This window comes from Eptatretus burgeri, chromosome 3 (assembly GCF_056783735.1).
Source record: "Eptatretus burgeri isolate ZD-2024b chromosome 3, Ebu_testis_v1, whole genome shotgun sequence".
NCBI classification, from domain to species: domain Eukaryota; kingdom Metazoa; phylum Chordata; class Myxini; order Myxiniformes; family Myxinidae; genus Eptatretus; species Eptatretus burgeri.
The window spans coordinates 76,762,353-76,771,444 of record NC_140963.1 but is presented as its reverse complement, the minus strand read 5'-3'; positions in this window follow the sequence as shown (position 1 = coordinate 76,771,444).

Below are 9,092 nucleotides of genomic sequence, written 5' to 3'. Positions count from 1 at the left end.
GACAGCAGCGGCTTCTCCACAGATGGTGAACGTCTTCTCGTCTCTTCGGCCAGCGAAGCTGCGATCGAGCCGGGGAATGTACAGTGCGGGCCACGTTGGAACGCGCGGAGCGAGCACGTTGATCGACGCTGGTCGAACGCCCGAGCAGGCATGCGGGACACTCGGCCGGTCGCCAGGGCACAGCCCAGGGGTTTTTGTGGGATGATTTACATTCCAATTTTGGTGTGGGCGATTCGTGTCATGTCGTGGGGTCGGAGAGGAGTATTGCCACTGTCTGAGATGCCCTTGCCGGAAACGAAGTGAGGGACTTTCTGGCTAAGGTTAGTGGGCCACATGAGGGGTCAGGGCCAATCGGAGCGCCAGATTCAGGTGAAGACGTTCACTTCGGGGTGGCTCCTCCCCTCCCCCCGTGCTGAAAGTCTTATAAAGGTCGGAGCAGTCCCTCCGCCTCTCTCTCTCTTTCTCTTTCGCTCACTCGATCTGGCCTCGCCCTCGTCCTTCGGCACGACCCGCCTCCTGCTGTCTGGACTCTGCCTCCTCATCTCCGCCCACACGATGTCAACCCCACCTGCCTACCTGGTCCCGCCGACCACTCTGTCCACGCACCCTGGACTCCGCCCCTTCTCCACTCAAGCCCATCCTTCCCGAACACGGTCTCTAATCGCACTACGGAGCATCCCCCCCAAAACATATTGGTGGTGCGTCGTGCTATCTATCAAGCACAAAGGTACTAAGAACGTAGCCTCAACTCCTTTCCCTTCTCATTTCAATACTCCCTCTTCATCGGGTTTTCTGTGTCTGTGTGTGTGCGTGTGTGTCCTGGTGCCTGTCTGCTTAAGGGGCTGTCACACCTTGACGTTTTAGCCAGCGTATGGCAAGGTATTAAAATGTATGTAAAACGCTGGCGTACGCTGAACTATTGATGTTTTTTAAAGTTTTGGACGTATGCATAACATATTAGTAACGTACACAGAACGTTTCAATCACATATAGATAACTTATACCAACGAATGCTGAGCGTGCTGTTGGCATTCACAACCTATGCCCAACGATAGTCTAACTTATGCATAGCGTGGCAGCGTATCGCCGACGATCACGTGGCGTAGGCTATGAATAGGCTGCGGCTCGATGATTCAAATCATAACCGCACTAGACATCGAAGTGTGAAGCCGCTGTCACACCTTGACGTTTTAGCCAGCGTATGCCGACGTATGAAAAATTTGCCGAACCAAGCTGGCACACGTCGAATACGTTATGGGTAAGTTTTCTATACATTAAGAGCATGCTGGCATACGTCGTAGTACACTGGCATACGTTGTCATACGCCGAGTACGTTGAGAAATTTTCAGCATGTTGAAAACTTCTCGACGTACTCGGTGTATGACACACGTTCAGCATACGCTGGCCATAAGTTGTAGGCACGTTACGCGATCATTGACACACATCGACACACGTTACTTGTGAGGTACTCATAAGTGGAAACACTATCTCTGAGGCAGAGGTCGTGGCACTAGAAATCGAAGTGTCAACATCACCGTCCTACCGAAGAAAAAAAAAAACCAGGGAGTCTGGAACACTGACGCTAACCATTACCTTGATGTGTTTTGACTTATGAGTAACATACAAGTAACGTGTATCGATGTGTGTAAACGATCGCATAACGTGCCTACAACTTATGGCCAGTGTTATGCAGATCGTGAGTCATACGCTGGCATACGTCGAAAAATTTAAAGCATGGAAAATTTATCTAACAGCTCGGCGTACTACGACGTATGCCAGCATACTACGATGTGTGCCAACGTGCTCTTAACGTATACAAACTTACCCATAACGTATTGGACGTGTGCCAGCGTTTTAGCCAAATTTTTCAAACGTCAGGCATACGCTGGCTAAATCGTCAAGGTGTGACAGGGCCTTTAAGTAAGACTGCAGAAGATCGTTATTGTTATTATTATCATTGTTATTATTCTCGCGTCAAGTCTGCTCTGTGTCCCCTTTTGTAAGTTGCCTGTTTATTTGCTGCACCACACCTCTCTCCCCTATCTCTGCACAACACACCCCAATAAATCTTGATCATGCCACATACCTTTCCTTGTCCATTGTAAATAAATAATTATTAGGAATGTTCCCAGATCGTCTTTGTGGTTTCTTTCATTCATCCAGCATGGTCTGAATCCTAGTTTCGCCGGGACTTTATTCCCAACGATTTGTTCCTTTTAGCCTGTACGTCCTTGGCAGTGTCGCTCGGTTGCATCCGATCTGGTAAAGTGATCCGATCCGGTTCGAACAAGGTGTACCGAGGGCGTGTTCCCCGGTAATTAAACCACGTGATTAATTAGGTAACCCGATTAACCCATAGACGGGAGGACCCTTGGTCACGCGGTTGAGTTATTGGCGTCCACGGTTGGTTAAGCGAGCCGCCGCATCATGGAATTATCCGTGTGCGACGGCCTACAATTCCGGGGAGTCTGGTGGGAACTGAGATAGCTTCCTACACCTAGCAGTCTTCTCACCCGACCCCTGGCCCACAACAATATATAACATAGTGGTTATATAGTTAAAGCCTGGTGTTGGCTTAGCGGTTAGGGTGGCTGGCTTGAGATTTTAAGGTCCTGAGTTTGAGCCCCTGTGGCTGTTGAATCAACACCAGGTGGGGTTGACTCAGCCTGTTATCCTTCCAAGATCGGCAAAATGATTACCAGTGTACTGGTAGAGGGGCATCGCATTGGCGGCAGCAGTGCCCTCAACCAATGATGCAACCAGAAACCACAGGCTGCATACGAAGAAGAAGAAGAAGAAGAAGAAGAAGAAGAAGAAGAAGAAGAAGAAGAAGAAGAAGAAGAAGAAGAAGAAGAAGGAGGAAGAGGAGGTTACGTAGCTCGGAAAATTCCAATTGCACCCTCCCCCCCCCCCTCCCTGCCAAGGAAGAAAATGCCAAGATGGGCAAAAAAAAAATTCACAACAAAACTTGCACATGCACAACTTCAGCATGACCTCATTAATCCTTGAAAGTTTCAGCTTCCGAGGTCAAATCCTCTCGAAGGAGCCGATGGAACATACAACATACTTTAGATCCATTATATATAGATGGATAGTGGAAGACTGTCCCTAATGTACCATAGATATTTGGCAATTTCTAAGGAAGTCAGAAATTGAAGCAATCAACCATCCAGAGATGCCAAAGGTGATTTGAGCTTGTGGACGAGCCCCTTGTGTCACACTTCATCAAAAGCCTTTGAGATGTCGAGAGCAACAACTCTGGCTTCACCACCATGATCCAAAGCCCACTTCACATGTTCAGTGATTATAGGGAGAGAACATCACCAGTAGACCTTGAATGTTGAAAATTTAATACTTTCTATTCCGTTTTGACTGAGTCCTTTTATGGATCACAGGTGGATCCAGGATGAATGTTTTGGTCCATGGGGGCGTTGCTCCATCTTCGAGACTTGAGGGTCGTATCATTCATGAGCACGCCTTAATGTATTGGATTAATTGGTGACCATGTTGCATTCAACGCCGCTGTTGTACTTTAAACGTGTATTTAAGTAACATGACATAAGAGGGCGACAAAGATAGACGTCTTGAACTCCATCATTGCATCATGCAGGCTTTCTGTGGACATTGATGTTGTATTCCTGTCGCAGTAAATTCTTACTCTTATGACATTAACTTGATCCATATCAGCTCTATTCTCAAACTATCCTCTATTTCCAAGTGTTGAGGTCTCCATGCATCGTGGTTACTGCAATGTGAACCTAATCATCATGATCATCAGATGCACATAGCCGATGCCTTTCGGTACAATTGCACCAACCAGATTCACCATGGCTGAGAGCATCCACGAGGCAATGCAAAACGCTTGGTCTCAATCCTTCGCATCCATTAATCTCTTGGGTGGCCCCACAGGTGCCATCAGGTAGGATCAGGGTACGGACCCTTTTGAGCTTCGATGGGAAAATTGAAGAGCATGATGTGCTGCAGTTGTTTTGCTCATTTCTGGTGACATGAGCGAAAGGCATGCAATGCCACTTGTGAATGTAATGAATGACAGGAAGAACATGAGTAGATGAGTGACAGAAATGAAAGAGGCAGTGGGGGTGAAGGAAGGGAGGTAAGTTAGCAGTACCCGATTTGTGGTGGTGGAGGCCCTTTGCCACACATGGATGGTGGAGGCCCTTTGCCATGAACGATCAAGTGAAGCAGTGGTTTTCAACCTTTTTCATTGATGGCATCCAAAACTTTCATATCTTATTCTGCAGCACCCTTATTCAATTTTCTATTTGTACCATTGCCTAAAGAACATTGCAAGCTCCACGAGTTAAATTATTGGATAAAATACATAATTTCAGAAGTGTTTTTTTGGACTTTCATCACCACCAATAGACAGGATCGCATTCAGAAAAATAAATATAACCTCAACATTACCTTCACAACAACAAAAAAAAGAGCAACCAGAGATTGCAGACCCTCGCTGGGACTTTTGTGTGGTGTTTGTGTGGCGTTTATGTACTATTGTGTTTCGTAATTAATAAGAGACATAATTAGAACTGCTACTTTATAACTGCTGGCAGGGATGACCGGGTACCAAGACGTCCCCCTTTGATGCAACCCCACTTTTATGAGACACCTGACTCTGACTCATGACGTTTATTATTATTCAATTGAATTTAGAATGGGATTAAAATATTCAATTCAAATCAAATGGAAGACCAAATCAGTACAGTCCTGCAGTAGAGTAATCAGAAGGATCCCAAACAAGCAAAAAGCAAAGATGAAGTCATCAGGAAGTACCTGGAAAGGGTTCACATTTGCACATGCACGACGCACAGGAGCAGTAATGGAGCTGTGTTTTGAATGAAACCTTCCTGAAGTCGAGTGCATCGTGGTCTGTCTGATTATTTGTACTTCACGACATCACAGATTGTAATTCCAGTCTTTCAGCAGGGTTTAGTCTTTCTTCGTCTGTCAGCACGGTTTAGTCTTTCTTCGTCTGTCAGCACAGTTAGTCTTTCTTCGTCTTTCAGCAGGGTTTAGTCTTTCTTCCTCTTTCAGCAGGGTTTAGTCTTTCTTCGTCTGTCAGCAGGGTTTAGTCTTTCTTCGTCTGTCAGCACAGTTAGTCTTTCTTCATCTTTCAGCAGGGTTTAGTCTTTCTTCCTCTTTCAGCAGGGTTTAGTCTTTCTTCGTCTGTCAGCAGGGTTTAGTCTTTCTTCGTCTTTCAGCAGGGTTTAGTCTTTCTTCGTCTTTCAGCAGGGTTTAGTCTTTCTTCGTCTGTCAGCAGGGTTTAGTCTTTCTTCGTCTTTAGCAGGGTTTAGTCTTTTGCTGGTCTTTCAGCAGGGTTTAGTCTTTTGCTGGTCTTTCAGCAGGGTTTAGTCTTTTCCTGGTCTTTCAGTTGGGTTTTTAATATTTTTTTATACCTTGTCGAGGCTCGTGTGTGAGCTAACACACAATGCACATCAAGGGGGGGGGGGGGCATGAGACAAGAGGGGAGGGAGTGGGAAGGACAAAACAGTGGGGAACAGAGACATTAGGAGAAATGTGGAAGGGAGAGGGATGGGACGGGGAACATGGGGAATAGAAGATGGATATTACAGGGATTTCAGGAAGGAAAGCAGGGAATTTGAAGGAGGTGGGCTTGTGTGGATTATCGGGGATAGAAAAGATCGAGGATTTGGATGGGGGATGATAAGAGTTGGTGGTGAAGAGCTGTTTTGAAGGCCTGGAGGGAGGAATGGGAATGAATAGAGTGAGGGAGTTTATTCCAAAGGTGGGGAAAAAAGAGGAATGAAAGAGTGAAGGTGAGTAGTAATTCGTGATTTTAGTAGTTTTACCAGAAGGGGGTTGTTGGCGGACCTTGAGAGCCCTGCGGAAATGTGGTGGGGACAAATCGCAGAGATTGCAGGGGGCGAGGCTGGACAGGAGATGGTAGAAGACAGAAAGACCACCAACCAACCTGCGGTGAGAGAGTGAGAGTCCCAAAGACTCAGCCTCATTGCAGGAGATGCCAATGATCCGCAATGCCTTGGTTTCTACAGCGTGAAGCCGAGAAAGGTGGGAGGCAGGAGCACCAGCCCAGAGGGGAGAGAAGTACTCCATCAGGCTGCGGACAAAAGCTTTGTAAGTGGTCAAGAGCTCAGGTGGGCCGAGGAAGGACTTTGTTATTATAATCCGAGGAAGGATTCCCAGTCGGAGACTGGCTTTGGAGGCGAGGTTTGAAATGTGGCTTTCCCAGGAAAGGTCATGGCAGATAGTGAGACCCAGAAGCTTGAAAGAAAGGACTTCTTCCAGAGGATTGTTGAGAAAGTGGATGGGGGGCGGGTTCTAAATGGTCCTTTCGAAGAGACAAAGTGAGAGTGTGAGATTTGTCCGGATTGAAAGACATGTTCCACGTGTTGGACAAGTTTGTGATTTTATCCAGATCTACAGTGAGCGAAGAAGCTGCTGCTTGCCGGTCTGAGGGATGACGAATGGTACGGCAGAGGGTGGCGTCATCAACAAAGAGATAGAGAGGATTTTCCAGAGAGTCGGAGAGATCATTGATGAAAACCAGAAAAAGAACAGGGCCCAGAACGCTACCTTGAGGAACTCCAGCCTGGACAGGAAGAGGGGATGAAAGAACTCCATTTAGGGCCACACGGTGACTGTGACAGGAGAGGAAGTCTGCGAGCCATGAGTGGAGATGTCCTTGGATACCAAAGGAAAAGAGTTTGGTGAGTAGTGCACGGTGCCAGACCGTGTCAAAAGCACGTGATATGTCCAGGGATACGGCTTGGATTTCCTGTCTAGCATTGAGGGCTTCCATCCATTGTTGGGAGAGCAGAAGCAGCATATTCAGGGTAGAGTGACCTGGTCTGAACCCAAATTGATGATCAGAAATCAAGCCATTGGAGAAGTGGAAGGATTTGATGTCTGAAGCGATGATGGATTCCATAACTTTGCTGATGATTGGGAGAAGGCTGATTGGTCTGTAGTTGCAGGGATCTGTTTTTGCACCTTTTTTGTGCAGGGCAGTGATGTTTGCTGATTTCCAAGCAGATGGCAGATGACCTTTGTGGCGTATTGGCATGCGTATGCCAATATGCCACAACCTTGAGCAAATGAGAGACTGAATAGAACAGAGAGAGGGCGAGCAAGAGCAGAAGATCAGGCTTTGAGGACACATGGGCTGATGCCGTCTGGGCCGGTTGCAGAATCGGAGTTGAGGTTTGACAGCAAGCTCTCCACCTTGTCAGGAGAAAAGGACACAGAGTCCAGGGACAGTTGGGTGCGACTGGGTAAGGTGGGTAGAGAAAGTGATGGGTTTTGAACACAAGATTTAGCTGCAAACACCGAGTTTAGGCATTCAGCTTTATCATGTGCGGTATCAGCAGTGCGTCCATTTGAGGTAAGGGAGGGATGGAGGGGGAACATACACCAGAAACAGATTTGATTAGAGGCCATCAGGATTTTGAGGAGGGAGCGAGGTTTGAGAGTTCAGACTTGAGAAGAGAAAGATGTTTTTTTCTGGCTCTCCTGAGGGTAGATACACACTTGTTCTGAGCTTTATGCAAGGAACTGAGATTGCTGTCAGTTGGGTTTGCTTTCCATGAGGTAAAGGTAAGTTGTTTCAGGACAACTGCCTCACTACAAGCTTCAGTGAACCAAGGGCGTAGAGGAAGGGTAAGACAACTGAACACGAGAGGGGATAAATCTGTGCATGAGGGAGAGCAAGTTTCTTTGAAAGAATTCCCAGGATGAGTTGATGATGGAGAAAGTAGTGATAGGAGACCAGTCTATAAGTTTGATGGCTGCTTGGAGACCCTGCCAGTCGGCTTGAGTGAAATGCCAGACTCGACGGCGGTGAGGTGGTTCTCTGATAATAGCCAGAGAGATGTCCATTTTGACAAGGATGTGGTCAGAAGAACCAATTGGAGCAGAGGAAGAGCAGCAGATATTGTGAGGGAAATTTGCCAAAAACAGATCCAGAAGAGATGGAGTACCATTGGTTGAGATTTGGGATGGGAAGTTGACCGATTGAGTCAGTCCCAATGAGTCGCAGAAAGCTTTTGCTGAGGTGCCATGGCAGGTGAGAGAGGTACCCACACCTAGCCAACTGGCATGATGACAATTGAAGTCATCACATATAAGGAAGAGAGAGTTTGGATGAGAAGATGGAAGTTGGTCCATCTTTTCGGATAGTGAGGTGTCGATGGAGTCATCACTGTTAAGTGGACATTACAGTACACATATCAACATGAGGTTGGAGTGGAGGGGAAGCCGTAGCCAGAGGTATTCCTGGGGGTGTGGGGGAGTGAGAGCAGTGCATGGAGAGTGAGGAATAGAGTCTTTGATGAAGAGAGCAACTCCTCCACCAGGACGAGGCTCAGGTCTGTCATACCGGAGGAGGGAGTAACCAGGGAGAGATACTTGGGAGTTAGACACGTCTTGGGGGAGGAAAGTTTCTGTTAGGCAGATTATGTCTGGTTTGTCAGTGGCAACCTGTATGGAAAGATCTGAAAGGTTTGAGCGAAGGCCCCGGATATTTGAGGTCTATACTGTTCATGAAAAGGGAGGGGAGAAAGCTTTGGGGGTGGGGGGGAAGGGGGAGGGTAGGGCAAGGGAGGAGGGGGTAGGTAAGGAGGGTTGTTGAAAGAGTGTGGGGGATTGCAGAATAGCTAGGGGAGGGTGCCAGATGAGGAGGAGAAAAGGCTCTGTGGTACTGGGGGAGAGGGGGGGACAAGAGAGGGGGAAGAAGGCAGTTAAGGATTTGAGGAGGTGGAGTGAAGAGATGGAGGTGAGAGGGCAGTGGAAGGATGCAGCTTTGTGGATGAGAGGGGGGGGCAACTTTGAGAAGGATGAGTGAGGGGGATGAATGGTGGGAGAAAGGTGAGGGGGTAGTTTTTGAGAGAGATGAGAAGGAGGCTTGGAGGGAGAAGTGTGGGATGGTTGCTTTGAGAGTGAGGGGTGAGAGGGGTGAGCTGGCACTGAAGTTGGAAAAAAAGAATGGTTGATGGAAAGCGAACATTTATAGCAAACTGGGGGTTTTTTAAAAAGTTTTAGGTCAGAGATGCAATTTAACACAATTCTTGATGGATGCAATAAAGGCGAATCTC